At 41.4% G+C, this 19,035-nt stretch overlaps 1 non-coding gene across 1 annotated transcript; it reads right to left on the bottom strand.

Moving 5' to 3' along the window:
• Positions 1 to 2,146: 2,146 nt before the first annotated feature.
• On the bottom strand, positions 2,147 to 2,254 carry LOC117078609. Its single transcript, XR_004435057.1, has one exon. It is a non-coding gene; the product is annotated as a U6 spliceosomal RNA (small nuclear RNA).
• Positions 2,255 to 19,035: the final 16,781 nt, after the last annotated feature.

Genomic DNA, 19,035 nt, shown 5'->3' with positions numbered 1-19,035 from the left:
TTTGTTTAAGATACAGAAGAACTACCTTCATTACCAGGCAGAGACTCTTGTCCTTTATCATTGCTTTCTCCCAAAAACATGGAGTCTCTCACTTTGCTGACCTACCTGAAAATGGAGGTGTGGTGATGCGAGCATGCTTTTGGCCACCACCCTGGGATTTTGCTGAGTCAGACCTGAAGCCATCACAACACTGGGCCTTGCAAAAGGATGTTTCCTTCAGGCTGGCAAGTTTCCCGAGGCCTTGGGCATGTCCAGAGGTGCTGTCTTAGAGTCAAAATCCTTAACAATTTACCTCATATTGTATTCTACTTCATCTAAGCTGGCACACAAATCACAATACAAAGTCCTTCCCACTCTTTCCTCCAATTACCACAGGCACAGGTGCCTCTGTCTGTGGCCACCACAACACTGGTCCTCGGGGGGTTCTGCCAGGCCACCACAGATGTTCACTTAAAGCTCAAATGTTGTTTTCACACCTTATGGTGCATGCTGCCAGTCCTGGGACTCACCCTTCAGGGCAGTGGGTTCCCCTTTGTCCTAGAGCAGGTCAAGAAATGCCATCCTAGAGTCAAGTCCTAGAATTGGACATCCCGGGAGCATTCTTGCTGCTCTGCCCCACTGTGGTTGAGTTGTGGTTGATTGTGGTTGTGGTTGATTTTTGTGGCTGATTTTTGTTTTTCATGATGGTGCTTTATTTTGTGTGCAGATGGTTGCTAAAAGTTGGTGTTCCATCGGGGGATGAACAATGAAATCTTCTCTTCCACTATTTTGCTCCAGCCCGTCTAGTTGATTAATTTTAATTTCACAAGTAATTTTAAAGAAATAAATAGGACTACTATAAGCTCACACACAAATCCCTGCCCTAGGTTTGTTAGTGTTTCTTACACAGAAGATTAAAGCTTGATTTTATTGGTTTTGTTTTGATTTTAATTTTGCAAACAGACAGTACTTCTGTTTATAAGTTCAAAAACCAAATTATGTAAAAGTATGGCCACATAAAGAAGTCTTGCTTTCCCTGTCTTCCTACCCATTCTCCCCACATTATAGCTCAGGTGTTGGCAAAATATTTCTATAAAGGGCAAGAAGTAAATATGCTAGACTTTCAGGTCATATGTTCTCTATTGTGATTATTCAGTTTTGCTGTTGTAGTGAAAAAGCAGCCATAGACAATACAAAATCAAATGGGTATGGCTGTGTTCCAATAAAACTTTATAAAAACAGGCATTAGATTCATGAATGTGGAAAAAATAAAAAAGAAAACAAGCAATAGGCCTGCTGGCCATAGTTTTCTATCTTTGATGTTAGTAATAGATTTTATTAGTTTATGTCTTATTTCAGGCTGATGTAGTAAATTACTATAGACTGGGTGGCTTAAACAACAAATATTTATTTCTCATAGTTCTGGAGGCTGAAAGTTCAAGATCAGAGTGCCAGCATAATTGGGTTCTGATGAGGGCTCTCTTCCAGGTGGTGGGCAGCTGACTTTTCTTTCTACTATATCCTCCCATGAGGAAAAGACAGCCAGATATTTCTCTTGTCTCATATAAAGACACTAATCCCACTTATGAGGACTCTACCCTCATGATCTAATTATCCCCGCCAAAGGCCCCATTTGCAGTTACCATCTAGGATTAGATCTCAACATATGATTTTCTGGAAGTCACGAACGTTCAGCACATAACAGTTTATTTATATGCAAATACAAGAATATGACTATACATTCTCATGTCACATTTCTTATTCAAAAGTTAAGATATACCACTGTTCTATACCCTTAAACAGTATAGATTATATTGTATATTTTGGATATCTTTCTATACAATACATAGAGAGCATTCTCTTTTTTTTTTTCAGTCTGTATTCTATTCCATTGTATGAATACAAAACAGTTGATTTAACCAATCTTCTGTTGATAGATTTTTAAAGTTTTCTAACACTTTACAATTAAAAACAACACCTGGTGAAAACCTTGGAAATACATTATTCATATGTGTATAGCTGTATCTGATGGACAGAATTCTGAACTTGAGATTGCTGAATCAAGGGGTAAGTAAACACATTTGCAATTTTGGAAGCTATTGCTAGATTAACTTTTATGGAGTTTTACATTTTCACTTTCAGTACAATATATGAAAGTACCTGTTTCTAATTTATAAAATATATCCAAGAATCAATGTGTCATCTTTGTGCAGAGGCCATGGTAATCTTCTCTAAATTATTCCAATTATAGTATATATGCTGCTGAAGTGAGCACCATGAAGTAATTTTTAATTTAATAATGGATGAATGCTTTTGAGTGGCATGCAGTCAAATACAGCGCGTACTATAAGACTCCTTCTTTCCACTGAACCTGGAGCAGACACAGAGGAATGGTTTTGCTGGAGAGTTGTAGCCTTTTTTTTTTCCCCAGAGTGTTAATTGAAGGGGAGCCACTTCACCTTAAGCTCCAGCAAAACATGTATCTGTGCACTATCTAATAGGGACAGAAGTAGTCAGAGAGTTGGAAAAATTTCATGAAGGTCTAACATTTGAGCAATTGCGCACAAAGATAGAGTTCTCTGCTGATTGTATATCAGCCTTAACATAAGAAAGTGGCTTGTCCATTATGAACCAACATGGACTGTGGTAAAATTCAGCAAAGGACAAGCAATGATGAATTGATAAAAGAGAAATTTGGGAAGCTATTTGATAAAAGACAAAAATTTGATGGAACAATAATAATAATAATAATAATAATGAAGACAATGTTTATTTTTTTATTTTTTTATTATACTTGAAGTTCTAGGGTACATGTGCACAACGTGCAGGTTTGTTACATATGTATACTTGTGCCACGCTGGTGTGCTGCACCCATCAACTCATCATTTATATCATGTATAACTCCCCAATGCAATCCCTCCCCCCTCCCCCCCCATGATAGGCCCCAGTGTGTGATGTTCCCCTTCCTGAGTCCAAGTGATCTCATTGTTCAATTCTCACCTATGAGTGACAACATGCGGTGTTTGGTCTTCTGTTCTTGTGATAGTTTGCTGAAAATGATGGTTTCCAGCTGCATCCATGTCCCTACAAAGGACACGCACTCATCCTTTTTTATGGCTGCATAGTATTCCATGGTGTATATGTGCCACATTTTCTGAATCCAGTCTGTCACAGATGGACATTTGGGTTGATTCCAAGTCTTGCTATTGTGAATAGTGCTGCAATAAACATACGTGTGCATGTGTCTTTATAACAGCATGATTTATAATCCTTTGGGTATATACTCAGTAATAGGATGGCTGTGTCATATGGTATTTCTAGTTCTAGATCTTGAGGAATCACCATACTGTTTTCCACAATGGTTGAACTACTTTACAATCCCACCAACAGTGTAAACGTGTTCCTATTTCTCCACATCCTCTCCAGCACCGGTTGTTTCCTGACTTTTTAATGATTGCCATTCTAACTGGTGTGAGAGGGTATCTCATTGTGGTTTTGATTTTCATTTCTCTGATGGTCAGTGATGATGAGCATTTTTTCATGTGCCTGTTGGCTGCATAAATGTCTTCTTTTGAGAAGTGTATGTTCTTATCCTTTGCCCACTTTTTGATGGGGTTGTTTGTTTTTTTCTTGTATATTTGTTTGAGTTCTCTGTAGGTTCTGGATATTAGTCCTTTGTCAGATGAGTAGATTGCAAAACCTTTCTCCCATTCTGTAGTTTGCCTGTTCACTCTGGTGGTAGTTTATTTTGCTGTGCAGAAGCTCTTTAGTTTAATTAGATCCCGTTTGTCAATTTTCACTTTTGTTGCCATTGTTTTTGGTGTTTTAGACATGAAGTCCTTGTCCATGCCTATGTCCTGAATGGTATTACCTAGGTTTTCTTCTAGGGTTTTTACAGTTTTAGATCTAACATTTAAGTCTCTAATCCATCTTGAATTAATTTTTGTATAAGGAATAAGGAAGGGATCCAGTTTCAGCTTTCTAGTTACAGCTAGTCAGTTTTCCCAGCACATTTATTAAATAGGGAATCTTTCCCCATTTCTTGTTTTTGTCAGATTTGTCAAAGATCAGATGGTTGTAGATGTGTGGTGCTATTTCTGAGGGCTCTGTTCTGTTCCATTGGTCTATATCTCTGTTTTGGTACCAGTACCATGCTGTTTTGGTTACTGTAGCCTTGTAGTATAGTTTGAAGTCAGATAGCGTGATGCCTCCTTGTTTGTTCTTTTGGCTTAGGATTTTCTTGGCAATGTGGGCTCTTTTTTGGTTTCATGTGAACTTTAAAGTAGTTTTTTCCAATTCTGTGAAGAAAGTCATTGGTAGCTTAATAAGGATGGCATTGAATCTATAAATTATCTTGGCAGTATGGGCATTTTCACGATATTGATTCTTCCTATCCATGAGCATGGAATGTTCTTCCATTTGTTTGTGTCCTCTTTTATTTCATTGAGCAGTGATTTGTAGTTCTCCTTGAAGAAGTCCTTCATATCCCTTGTAAGTTGGATTCTTAGGTATTTTATTCTCTTTGAAGCAATTGTGAATGGGAGTTAACTCATGATTTGACTCTCTGTTTGTCTGTTATTGGTGTATAAGAATGCTTGTGATTTTTACAGATTGATTTTGTATCCTGAGACTTTGCTGAAGTTGCTTATCAGCTTAAGGAGATTTCGGGCTGCAACAATGGGATTTTCTAAATATACAATCATGTCATCTGCAAATAGGGACAATTTGACTTCTTCTTTTCCTAATTGAATACCCTTTATTTCTTTCTCTTGCCTGATTGCCCTGGCCAGAACTTCCAACCCTATGTTGAATAGGAGTGGTGAGAGAGGGCATCCCTGTCTTGTGCCAGTTTTCAAGGGGAATGCTTCCAGTTTTTGCCCATTCAGTATGATATTAGCTGTGGGTTTGTCATAAATAGCTCTTATTATTTTGAGATATGTTCCATCAATACTGAATTTATTGAGAGTTTTTATAGCATGAAGGGCTGTTGAATTTTGTCAAAGGCCTTTTTTGCATCTATTGAGATGATCATGTGGTTTTTGTCTTTGGTTCTGTTTATATGCTGGATTACGTTTATTGATTTGTGTATGTTGAACCAGCCTTGCATCCCAGGGATGAAACCTACTTGATTATGGTAGATAAGCTTTTTGATGTGCTGCTGGTTTTGGTTTGCCAGTATTTTATGGAGGATTTTTACATTGATGTCCATCAGGATATTGGTCTAAAATTCTTTTTTTGTTGTGTCTCTGCCAGGCTTTGGTATCAGGATGATGTTGGCCTCATAAAATGAGTTAGGGAGGATTCTCTCTTTTTCTATTGATTGGAATAATTTCAGAAGGAATGGTACCAGCTCCTCCTTGTACCTCTCATAGAATTTGACTGTGAATCCATCTGGTCCTGGACTTTTTTTGGTTGATAGGCTATTAATTGTTGCCCAATTTCAGAGTCTGTTATTGGCTATTCAGAGATTCAACTTCTTCCTGGTTTAGTCTTGGGAGAGTACATGTGTCCAGGAATTTATCCATTTCTTCTAGATTTTCTAGTTTATTTGCATAGAGGTGTTTATAGTATTCTCTGATGGTAGTTTGTAAGTTTGTATTTCTGTGGGGTCGGTGGTGATATCCCTTTTATAATTTTTATTGCGTCTATTTGTTTCTTCTCTCTTTTTTTCTTCATTAGTCTTGTTAGCAGTCTATCAATTTTGTTGATCTTTTCAAAAAACCAGCTCCTGGATTCATTGATTTTTTGAAGGGTTTTTTTGTGTCTCTATCTCCTTCAGTTCTGATCTTATCTTAGTTACTTCTTGCTGTCTGCTAGCTTTTGAATGTGTTTGCTCTTGATTCTCTAGTTCTTTTAATTGTGATGCTAGGGTATCAATTTTCGATCTTTCCTGTTTTCTCTTGTGGGCATTTAGTGCTATAAATTTCCCTCTACACATTGCTTTAAATGTGTCCCAGAGATTCTGGTATGCTGTATCTTTGTTCTCATTGGTTTCACAGAACATTTTTATTTCTGCCTTCATTTCATTGTGTACCCAGTAGTCATTCAGGAGCAGGTTGTGCAGTTTCCATGTAGTTGAATGGTTTTGATTGAGTTTCTTAATCCTCAGTTCTAGTTTGTTTGCACTGTGGTCTGAGAGAAAGTTTGTTATAATTTCTGTTCCTTTACATTTGCTGAGGAGTACTTTACTTCCAATTATGTGGTCAATTTTGGAATAAGTGTGATGTGTTGCTGAGAAGAATGTATATTCTGTTGGTCTGTGGTGGAGAGTTCTGTAGATGTCTATTAGGTCCCCTTGGTGCAGAGATGAGTTCAATTCCTGGATATCCTTGTTAACTTTCTGTCTCGTTGATCTGTCTAATGTTGACAGTGGGGTGTTAAAGTATCCCATTATTATTGTGTGGGAGTCTAAGTCTCTTTGTAAGTCTCTAAGGACTTGCTTTATGAATCTGGGTGCTCCTGTATTGGGTGCATATATATTTAGGATAGTTAGCTCTTCTTGTTGTATTGATCCCTTTACCATTATATAATGGCCTTCTTTGTCTCTTTTGATCTTTGATGGTTTAAAGTCTGTTTTATCAGAGACCAGGATTGCAACCCCTGCCTTTTTTTGTTTTCCATTTGCTTTGTAGATCTTCCTCCATCCCTTTATTTTGAGCCTATGTGTGTCTCTGCATGTGAGGTGGGTCTCCTGAATATAGCAAACTGATGGGTCTTGACTCTTTATCCAATTTGCCAGTCTGTGTCTTTTAATTGGAGCATTTAGTCCATTTACATTTAAGGTTAATATTGTTATGTGTGAACTTGATCCTGTCATTATGATGTCAGCTGGTTATTTTTCTGATTAGTTGATGCAGTTTCTTCCTAGCATTGATGGTCTTTACATTTTGGCATGTTTTTGCAGTGGCTTTTATCTGTTCCTTTCTATGTTTAGTGCTTCCTTCAGGGGCTCTTGTAGGGCAGGCTTAGTGGTGACAAAATCTCTCAGCTTTTGCTTGTCTGTAAAGGACTTTATCTCTCCTTCACTTATGAAACTTAGTTTGGCTGGATATGAAATTCTGGGTTGAAAATTCTTTTCTTTAAGAATGTTGAATATTGGCCCCCACTCTCTTCTGGCTTGTAGAGTTTCTCAGTTGGAAATGTAGAAGTCACCCATCTTCTGTGTCGCTCACGCTGGGAGCTGGAGGCTCGAGCTGTTCCTATTCGGCCATCTTGGCACCACCTGGCTTTTGATTTCTACCACAGGTAACTTTCCACATAAAATTAATGCGTTTTAACTAAGGTTATAACTTAACCATGGACACATAAGGTGTCTCAAAGCAATGGTAAGCAGTTTCTCTTTTTTTTTCCTTTTTCTTTTTTTACAAGGTTTAGAATCTCCCCAAGGGTAGTTTAGAGAAAGGAAATTCCAAGGCAACAAATCAGAAGCTATCTGTGGGGGAAAACAACCCTTCATAAATGACAAAGTTACACAAATAACAAACCAGAAAGGAATTATTCCACAATCCAATAATTGAATGTGGGCTACCATTGTGAAAAGACAAAGTCTTAGCAACTGACCTGCGTACCATTTAGCAATTTCTCCTGCTTTTCCCAGAAAAAGTCTAGAGCAACCAATTTCAAGCTTGCAAAAGCTCTTTACTGCTCAAAATAATTTTTAGGGCTAACTCTGATATGAACCCCAACTTTTCTGTCCTCGGGGTGGTAGAAACCAATAAAAAGTATTCTCGCATGGTCACAAGGTTAAGCTTTTAAGGACACAAACCAAGACAGATGAATTTAACCCTGTATTGGTTTCAGGGACCCATAGCAAAGGTTGTAACTGACCAGCCTGCTGAACTGGCTTGAAAAGCAGGCTTATAGGGGTCCCTAACCTAAGTTCTATCCTGTGATACCCCTCTCTCCATTACAAAAGAACACAGAAATACAAATTCTTAGCACAAAGTACACCAGATTTGCTACAGCCTAAGATTAGTATCATATATCCTTTTTTTCTACTAATTAAACCCTTGCAGGGAAGACAAATAGTGATGGTTTCCATTTACACAGATGCATGCACACATGTGCACACACACACACACACACACAGATTGAGAGAGAGAGAGAAACTAGAAACGTGGCTTGTAAGAATTTTGTACCCTTCTGGCTGGCATACCAGTTTTCTGGGTTCTCTTTCTCTTTAGCTTCCAGAAGAATCAAGCAGATTTTGATGACCCTGTTTGCTCTGCCAAAGCTGTGGGGTTCAAACCACTTTACAAAAGAAAATTAACCTTTTTTGTTTTATGGAACCATAGGCAAAAGATTCTCAATTTTGCAAGATGTTGCCTAATGGGCTGCATAAGGAACAGAATTAACATTTTCCATCCCAGAAAAATACACATAACAAAACAGACACTAGTCACCTCGATCAGCACCCAATATCAACCTAGCAAGGCAAACAGTTTCTCCTGTTAGTTCATGTTGCATTTGATCCACTCTGGGTTTGGAGAAAAGACCTTCCGATGGTAATTCACATTGGGGTCTCTAGGCAAGGCGAAGAGAAGATAATCACCCCGACACAGGCCTGTTGAGTTTTCTTTAGGACTCACTGAATGTGACCAGACAAATAAAGAGGGTTCTCTGAATTAGGCCTGCTTGACTTCTATCAGCAGTTCTTTCTGAGATCCCCTTCACATTTGCAAACTCACACAAAGATAAGACGGACAGAAGGCCTTCCAAATTAGATTCCTAACCAAGAACTTCAAGAATATCCCTTCCAAACTATCCTCCTGTTCTCTATCTGAGAAATCTCCCCAAAATCTTCCTGATTGAAAAATCTCCTGCACCAAGACTCTTCCTATTAGTTAGGGATCCCAACCTAGATCCCCAGGACCCAAACCTAGAGAGACACCCCACAGTGGGGCTACAGACAAACTGAGATTTCCAAAGGAGCTGAACTGAGACGGACACCCCGTGGCGGAACTACAAACAAATACCCCACAATGGGGCCACAAACACACCCTACCATGGGACTACAGACAGACATCCTACCATGGGGCTATAGAACCAGTCAGGAGAAGGAAGGAGGTGTTGGCAGTGCCTAGGATACTCATCAATCCAGACAGCCTGCAATGGGGCTACAGACAGACACCCTGTGATAAGGTTACAGTTACAGGACATCTCCCCAGGACTATTTCTCTATTGCAATTAAATCCCTGCACATTGGGTCACAGCATCCCGTTAGTAGAGAGAGTGCCAGAGTCAGCCCCTAGTCCAAGATAACTAGGCAGGCACCTGGACTGGCCTCTGGATTTATCACTGGAAGGGATCTAATGAACCATGGACAAGTAGCCACAAGGGCAATCCTGGATGAGACCCCACATTTGTAACTGACCAACGGGTTCACTTTGCTCCCTGCCTAGACAGAGCTGATTTCTCAAGATAGGGGAATTGCAATAGAGGAAGAGTAATACACAGAGATGGCTATGCAGGAGACCAGACCTTTACTATGACTCAAATCAAGTCTCCTTGAGCATTTAGGGATCAGAGTTCTTAAGAATAACTTGGTGGGGGGGCGGGGGAAGCTAGTGAGCCAGGAGTGCTTGTTGATTAGGTAGGAAATGAAATCATAAGAATAGAAGCTGTCCTCTTGCACTGAGTTCATTCCTGGGTAGGGGCCACAAGATCAGATAAGCCAGTTAATCAATCTGGGTGGTTCCAGCTGATCCATCAAGTGCAGGGTCTGCAAAATATTTCAAGTAGTGATCTTAGGAGCAGTTTACGGAGGGTCAGAATCTTGTAACCAACAGTTGCATGGCTTCTAAACCATAATTTCCAATCTTGTGGCTAATTGGTTAGTCCTACAAAGGCAGTCTAGTCTCCAGGCAAGAAGGAGGGTTGTTGTGGGAAAGGGCTGTTATCATCTCTCTCTCTCTTTTTTTCAAGGTGGATTCTCACTCTGTCACCCAGGCTGGAGTGCAGTGGCACAATCTCAACTCACTGCAATCTCCACCTCCTTTTTTCAAGCAATTCTCCTGCCTCAGTTTCCTGAGTAGCTGGGATTACAGGCGCACACCACAAAACCTAGATAATTTTTGTATTTTTAGTAGAGACAAGGTTTCACCATGTTGGCCAGGCTGCTCTCAAACTCCTGACCTTAAGTGATCTGCCTGCCTCGGCCTACAAAAGTGCTAGGATTACAGGTGTGAGCCACCATGTCTGAGCATGGCCTCATCTTTTTTTTAATGGGTTGTAGGGATGATTACCCTTATCTCGTCTCCTGCTAAGTCATGGAGTTTTGGGGAGTTCTTTTAGACCCCCCAATAAAACTTGTTGTAGATGTCCTGGGAGTTTCTTCAGACCTCCAATAAAATTTATTCAATCCCAGCTGGGCACAGTGGCTCACACGCTTGTATTCTCAGCACTTTGGGAGGCCGAGGCAGGTGGATCACCTGAGGTCAGGAATTCGAGACCAGCCTGATTAACACAGAGAAACCCCTCCTCTACTAAAAATACAAAATTAGCTAGGCGTGGTGGCGCATGCGTTTAATCTCAGATACTCTGGAGGCTGAGGCAGGAGAATTGCTTGAACCCGGGAGGCGGAGATTGCAGTGAGCCGAGATGGCGCCATTGCACTCCAGCCTGGGCAAGAAGAATAAAACTTCACCTCAAACAACAAAAGCAAAACAAAACAAAACAAAACAAAACTTTTTCAATCCTAAACGGGTCCTGTTAAGACTAACACGGTGAAACCCCGTCTCTACTAAAAACTACAAAAAACTAGCCGGGCGAGGTGGCGGCGCCTGTAGTCCCAGCTACTCGGGAGGCTGAGGCAGGAGAATGGCGTGAACCCGGGAGGCGGAGCTTGCAGTGAGCTGAGATCCGGCCACAGCACTCCAGCCTGGGTGACAGCGCGAGACTCCGTCTCAAAAAAAAAAAAAAAAAAAAAAAAGAATTCCTTTGTTATCTTCATGGCCCAGGAAATGCCTAGGGAAGACTTTTGGTGGGCTTTTGTTATTCCAGCCTTTGTATAAGGGCACTGGCTCTTTCAGGTTTTTTTTTTTTGGTTTTTTGTTTCTTTTTTTTTTTTTTAAGATGTAGTTTCGCTCTTGTTGCCCAGGCTGGAGTGCAATGGAGCGATCTGGGCTCATCACAACCTCTACCTCCCGGGTTCAAGTGATTATCCTGCCTCAGCCTCCCGAGTAACTGGGATTACAGGCATGCGCCACCATGCCCAGCTAATTTTGTATTTTTAGTAGAGATGGGGTTTCTCCGTGTTGGTCAGGCTGGTCTCGAACTCCCCACCTCAGGTGATCCGCTCACCTCGGCCTCTCAAACTACTGAGATTACAGGCTTGAACCACTGTGCCCAGCCTCAGGTTTTAATATTTAATCTAATCACTCAGTGCTTAAGCAGTTGTCATGGAGTCCTGCCTGCTCATTTGTTAGTGGAACCTGGCCTGCCACAATCCCCATTGTCAATTTGTGAATGGTTTTCATTATGCTTGTATATATATATATATATATATCATGAGAATTGTAGGGAGATGGGGTGTCATAATCTTTCTGGTCACTTCCTGCTGAGAGGGATCATCATTATGGGGCCCAAAACACAGCATTGTAGTGGAAGAGGTCAATTTGTTCCTGGTAGTACTCTCTGTTTTGGGGGTTTAGAGACAGTGCCCGCTGAAACATAATAGTATGAGCTCAAGGGATGTTTTGAAACAATATGCAACAGCAATACATTCCACAGCATAAAATTATGCCCATGCCTACAAGGATGGCCAGGACTGAGAGGATTTTCTGCCACCAGGAAAGCCTTCCACTAAACCATGATGCAATCCAGTCATTAAGTGATAACCTAGGCCTGGAGATTGCCTGAATCTGTTGGTGCATATCCTTTAATGCCAGAGTCACTCCCAGAATCTTCAGGTATATACACACAACATTGGGTTTTGACAAGGGTGCAGGATGCCCCCTGGGCCACTGTTAGATTGTCTAGGCTCCTTTGATTTTGCAAGATTCCTTTTGGCATATGATACATTTTAGCATAAGAGAAATACTTTGGAGACTGTTCTTCAATGCTCAGTGCATGAAATTAGCTAGTGCCTCTGTGTGTCGTATGACAGTTTCTAAGCCTATTGAGGGAATAAAGATTATGGCCAGATGATTATACCAGTGAAAGACTGACCTGGTCTACCTGTTAAGCGCATGCATGAGGTTAGCTGGGTTTTGGATGGTTTTTATCCAGCGTCCGTGTGCTCATGGGAGACCTAGAGAGCAGGGTCCTAACCAGTCCAAGGGCAACCATGGTCATAAATTGGTACCACAAAGCCACTGGATTCCCATAGGGGCATACCAATTTAGGCCAGCTCGTTGGGACCAGTGGTGGCAAGCAAATCTATTTGTTGTAGCCCCATAATATGTCAACATTGTTCATGGGGAATTCATCCCATGACTTGAGTTATGTCAAGGGAGTGGTGGCATCGCTTCCAGCATGAAGGGACTAGTTTATTCACGTGGAGGCAGTCAGCCAAACAAATGTATCCTAAATTTGAAGAAAGTCATTTTTATACTGGACGTTTTGTGATATAGTCTAGTTGTACATCTTCACATTCAGCAAGGGAGTAGCTAAAGCTTTGATGTCATCCCTTGTTTTGTTTACTTAGAATGGCTTTTTGTGCCCTGGGCCTTCTAAAGTTTTGTTTATGGGCCACTCTGAGACATTTGCCCTGGTTACTCCTGTCATATGTGACCCAGTCCAAAATTTGAGATTTCCCAGAAAAGTTTGCTGGTAAATCCAGTCCTTCCCTTGGATGGGTGACAAACACCAAGGCAATCCTGTGGTTCTACAAAGGAGTTATAGGCCACAGACCCAGCAGGAGCCTTGTTGCAGATTATCTGCATAGTTCTGTGCTCATTGTAAAAAATGATTAGAGGTAAAAGCAGAAACAATGAGAGGCACAGCAAGAAGGAGCATTCATTATAAGAGCAAGTCTTATTGTTTTCTGAAGAGAAACTTCAGGTCTTCTAAGGGTTCTATATCCCATCTGCTGGCTTGGAACTCTCCTCTGCCACAGGGTTCTCAGCTGGCGGGAATCTTTTTGCTCACACGTTATGGACCTAAGGCTTGATGCCTGCCAATTTCAGTGCTGTGCTTGTGGTCATTAGCACACCGTAAGGACCCTTTCATTTCTCCTGCAGTAGTTGAGCAGGACTGGCGTCTTCCATTCCTTCAGCAGCACTTGATTGCCAGGTTGGAAAGGTTGGGGGGCTTCTACAGAATTCACAGTGTTCCTGTTGGAAGCAAACTTATGCAAAATACTAAGAGTTGGTCCTAAGTGAGCAACATAATTCTTAATATCTGACTCCCTATCTAGGGGCACTTCAGTACCAGAGACAGATTAGCTGCAAAGGGTCCTCCGAAGACAATTTCATAGAGACTTATTTTAATTCCATTTCTGGGGGCTATCCTGACCCAGAGCAGTGCAATAATAAGTACCTGCATCCACTTCAATTGAGTATCTTGATACAGCTTGGCAATTATTATTTTTAGGATGTGGTTCATTCTCTCGGTTTGTCCAGGAGATTGAGGTCTCTGTGCTGAGTGCAGTCTCCATTTTATTCCCAATGCTTTGTTTACTTGTTGAGTTATCTCAGAATTGAATGAAGGTCAATTATCACTTAGGATTACATCAGAGAGCCCATATTGTGTATGATTTTTTTTTTTTCTGTAAAACTTTAACCATATTGGTTGCTTATTGGATGTGACCTGAGTGTGCTTCAGAGAAAGTGTCCACTAGAACTAGGAGGTATTTGTATCTCCCAGGGGCTGGTGGCCTTTGTGTAATATCTATTTGCCAGTTTTCTAGGGGGTGCCTTCCTCTTTTTTGTTGCCTAGACTGCCTTTGGCTGTGATTATTAGGCTCATTCCTGGCACACAGATGACAATGCTGAATTATATCCTCTAAGTGGGCTTTTAGTCCTTTCCCTTTCAAATAATTTTGTACAAAGGGCAGTGAAGTGTCTCACCCAAAATGCGTACTGTTGTGAACGCACTTTAACAGTGGGTAGACAAGATGCACTGGTTCCTAGACTGCGGCTGCTCTACTTACTCTCTACCCTTCCTTGTTTAGTTTGAATCCCTTATCTTCTGCGGCTTTCTTATCTTGAGAAGTGTACTGGGGCTTGGAGGCTGTTAAATTTATTTGTGGAATTAAAGACACCTGGATTTCAATGCTGGTACTAGCTAAATATCTTTGTGGTAAGGTCTGCAAAAGCATTGCTCCTTGCCATTTCAGAATTATTACATTCATGGCTAGGGAAATGCATTACAGCTATTTCCCATGTGACCTTTATCTCTTCTAACAATTCTAGCACTTGTTTAGCATATCAAACTTTGATGTTATCCACCTTTAGCAGCCCTCTTTCCCTCCAGATAACTCCATGTGCATGAATTATCATGAATGCTTGATACTTGAAATCAATGTATATGTTGGCACTCTTACCTTGGGACAGTTGCAAGGCTCTCCTGAGGGCATTTAACTCTGCCTTCTCTGCCAAGGTTCCTGCCAGCAAAGTTATTGCCTCTATTACTTCTGAGGAGGTCACCACAGCATATGTAGCATTTCTCTTCCTGTCAAGGACCAGGCTGCTCCCGTCTACAAACGAGGTCCGGTCTGAGCATGGGAGGGCCACTTCCTTTAGGTCCAGGTCGCTGAAAAACACTTGGTCTATGACCTCTAGACAATTATGTGTGGGTTCTTCTAGCTCCTCAGTGGTAGGTCATAGTATTGCAAGGTTTCAAGTTCCTGTAGTTTGCAACTTTACTGTGGGGTCATCTAAAACTGTGGCTTGATAATCTGCTTAATTGACCTGCTGTCTGCCAGTAGCCTCTTTTTTTGTTGCAGTAACACCAACACTTGATTGGGCACATATATTGTGAAAGGCTGCCCCAAGGTCAGCTTTTCACCTTCTTCAAATAGTAGTCAAGTAGTAGCAGACTGCTCTAGACAAGGGTGCCAGCCCTTGGTTACCATGTCAAGCTGCTCTGAAACATATGCTATGAGTTGTAGTACTTCACCTAACCTTTGCATTAGAACTCCAATGCTAAACCCAGTGTCTAGTGCACATTACGTTGGAAAGGCTTATGAGAATTTGGAAGCCCTGAGGCAGGGGAGGAGATTAACATATACTTCAGTTGCTCCAATGAATGTTGGTGCCTTACTTCCCACTCAAAAAAATTACAGTTAGCTCTTTTTAACAGTTCATATAAGGGCTTTCCTATTAGTCTGTAGATAGGGATCCAAATCTAACAAAATCTGGCCATACCTAAGGAGACCCTTATCTGCTTTCTGGTGGTGGACGTGGCAATAGAAGCAACTGCATTTCACCTTCCCATGGTCAGGGCTCTGGTTTCTTTCTGTACAAGAACCCCTAAATATTTCACAGTTTGCCTGCATCCTCGAGCTTTTTTGCTTGAGACCTTGTACCCACAAGTTGCCCGATGGTTTAAGGTTTTAATGGTGTTATCCTGGTACTCTTGCTCAGAGGAGCTAGAGATTAGCAAATTATCCACATATTGCAACAATACCCCATTTTTTAATTGTAGGTTTTTTAAGTTCTGAACCAAAGCCTCTTGGAATATAGTTGGTGAGTTCTGAAGCCCTTGAGAGAGTACAGCCAAGCAATACTGAAACTGTGCAGTGGTCTCAGGGTCTGTCCATTCAAAAGCAAACAATAGCTGACTCTCTATATTCACTTGTATCTAAAAGAAGGCAGTTTTTCAAGTCTAGCACCATAAACCATTCATGATTCCCAGGTAGTGAGGAAAACATGGTGTATGGGTTAGCTACAGTGGGATGACTGTCTTCCACAATGTCATTAATTGTTGTTAAATCTTCCACAAATCTATACTCATGTGAGTGAGGCTTCTTTACCAGCAAGATGGGAGTTATTGTAAGAAGATTGAAAAGGCTTTATGAGTCCATACAGTAAGAACTAGACTAAATCCGGCTGGATGCCTTCCAAGGCTTCCCTCTTTAAGGAGTATTGTTTCCTTCAGATAGATTGAACCCCTTCCTTCAATTTGACTTTTACCAAACTCATATTAATTGCCCTCCCACTCCCTCCCATGTTAATTGCCCTCCTCAGACCTCTGTTGTTACCTTGTCAAAGACTTCCTGAGGGAACTGCCACTACCTTAGGACATGAGGTCTTAGCATTCATCAGAGGTGCTTGCACTTGCAGTCCACGTTCTGGAGGCACTTGGAGATGCATCTGATGTTTCTCAGGGATGAAGATGATTTGAGCCTACAACTTGCATAGCAGATGTCTGCCGAGTAAAGAAATTGAGCATCCTGGCACATAACGGAATTGGTGAGTTGTTACATTATTGTCCACTTTACATGAGAGGGGGCACAGAAACTGCTCTGATCTGTTTCCTGCTCATTCCAACTATATTAACAACTGTGTCAGAAAGTTCAGTGATCAGTGTATAAACTATCAAATAAGTAGCACCAGTGTTGATTAACAAGTCCAATTGCTGTTTCCCCTCTGTTAACTTTACCTGAGGCTTCTCTGGGGAAATTTTTATGTTAGATAGAATTGGAGCTGCTGGAAGTCTTGGGCACCTCAGTCTTCTTCAGATTCATCCTCAGGCTTAATTGCCATAGTTGGCTTTGGTTCTTTTTGGCTTAACTTTGGGTAATGCTTTTTCCAATGCCCCATTTCTCCACATTATGCACACTGATTCTTTTCTATTTTTCCTTTCCTCTTTTCAGGTCCCTTCCCTCTTGGGTTTTTTTCTTGCTGTGGCCATGAGTATTGCTGCCTACCACAGGGCTTTAGTTTTCTTCACCTCCTTAGTCTGGTAAACTTTAAATGCAATGTCTCAGTTGAGAGACATTTATCCTAATGGTCCCCTCTACTTTCTGCAACTTCTTCCCAATGTTAGGGAAACTTTGCCTTATAAAAGTCAGGTTCACCATCCTGACATTTTCAAGGTCCTGTGGGTCCATATCTGTATACTTCCCAGAGGTCTGTCAAATACATTCCATAAACTCGGATGGATCTTCATTAGGCCTTTGCTGAAGCCCCTACACTTTGTTTAAGCTTTTAGACTTGGGTACCGCTGACTTAATGCCCTCCGAGCTACAACTCCTGTAATGCTCCAGGTGGGTCATTTAACCCACATTAGCCTCATTTGGATCCCAGTTAGGGTCAGTATAGAGTACTGCTCCATCAGGGTCTGGAGTATTGTCTGGGTTTTCATTATGAAGGTGTTCTGCATTGCTTCTCTGCCTTTTGGCTAAGATCAAGTGAAGGTGTTCTGCCTCCTCCTTTACCTTATCCAATACTAGCCAGCTCTTGTCTGCAGTGAGCATAATGTTTATGAGGGCTTGTATATCTGCCCATGTAGGGTGATGAATAGCAAACATTGTGCTAAACAGCTCATTCATTTTCTGGATGTCTTCCCTACAGGGCAAATTAGAATTCTCCCAGTTTAACAGGTCAGATGTAATAAAAGGACTGTAGGCTCAGTAATATCCTGCATAGCCCCTGCTGTTTAACTCCTACAGGGTATTGTGAAAGTGGAAATTGCCCTGCTCCTGGTTCCATAGTTCTCCGGCCAAAAGTAGTGCCTTGTCTGATCCAAGAGGGAAAGACCAGCTTTGCTGCTTCCCCATCCTCTGGGGGTACCAATTCCCTGTACTCTGAGGGTGGTGATTCTCCCCTTTCCTGGCTGGGTGGTTGGGTATTAGCTCTCACTGGATTAGGTGGGCCGCTAGCTCCCACCAAGTTAAGTACATTTATCAATTATTGGCTTCCTAAGTCCCTATCTTCTCTCTTAGAGTCAGATAAAGCCTGGGTTGAGCACTGCACTATTAGCTTATCTCCCTTCTCTTTGACATCCTTATTATGTAATAACACACATGTCTCAAGATAGGGTATTTATTCCCATCTTCCCAAACACTTACAGAACGACTCTAACTCATAAATAATGGAATAGTTTCGAGTCCCAAAAATCGGCTATCTCCCGTCAGATTCTAAAATGTACATTTGCCAAATCCTATTACAATAGTAAACGAATTTCCTTTTAGCCATGGAAGGATACCCAAATAGTTTTCAATCCATCAGGATTCTTCCCAGAGGGCTCCCAGCAGGAATGGACTCAACAGCTCCGATTTTCAAGCTTATGTGGTATCAAAAGGGACAAGACCGATACACAAACGAGTGGAGACAGATTTTGGACAAACACGAAGCGACAGGCACTCAGGCAGGAAAGACCCAAAACCAACTCAAAACCTGACTTTAACCAAAGGCAAAGCGGGTGTATAAGCGAGTCTTATTGTTGCCCTGGTGGTACCAGGCAAATGACTTTAAAAATCCAGATAGAAAAAGAATCGGCTTTCTGCATATCATACAATTTTATCTACCCCTTGAGCATGTCTGATCCTTATCTCTGTTCTTCCCCAGTAGTGAGGGGGAACATGCGGTTTCATGCGAGGGACAGCCCTCCGGAGATTCCCCTGGAAAATGTCACTCGGCAGCCGCTGGGAATTTCCCTCAAAACTGTCTCATTACAAGCCACTGGCCGCTGAATGCAGCCCCATCCCAGCGGCTCCTAGCTGGCTCACCGAATTTTTTCACGGACTTAACTGAGGGTCAGGCTGATTACTCTTGCTTCCCAATAATGAGATGCAGATGTACTGGGAAATAAGAGGGTTTATTTCTGTAACCAAGTACAGGGAGAAAACCAGGGAAACATTGCCAGACCAACTAAAAATTACAAAGTTTTACAGAGCTTATATACCTTCTAAGCTATGTGTCTACGTGTAAATGCGCATTCATCTAAAGATGTAAGTGATTAGCTTCTTCTAATCTTTAACAAAGGTCTAAGTCCTGAAGACCTTCCTCTGGAGTTTCAGTAAATTTACTTAATCCAGATGGGTCCAGGTGCTGGGGATAATTACCCTTATTTTGTCTCCTACTAAGTCATGGAAGTTTGGGGAGTTTCTTTAAACCCCCCTAATAAAACATGTTTGTAGAGGTCTAGGGAGTCTTTTCAGACCCTCCA

Source organism: Trachypithecus francoisi, unplaced genomic scaffold, assembly GCF_009764315.1.
Source record: "Trachypithecus francoisi isolate TF-2019V2 unplaced genomic scaffold, Tfra_2.0 Lachesis_group6, whole genome shotgun sequence".
NCBI classification, from domain to species: Eukaryota; Metazoa; Chordata; class Mammalia; order Primates; family Cercopithecidae; genus Trachypithecus; species Trachypithecus francoisi.
Note: the sequence above shows the minus strand (reverse complement) of the source record. Positions and strands in the feature narration are given on the sequence as shown.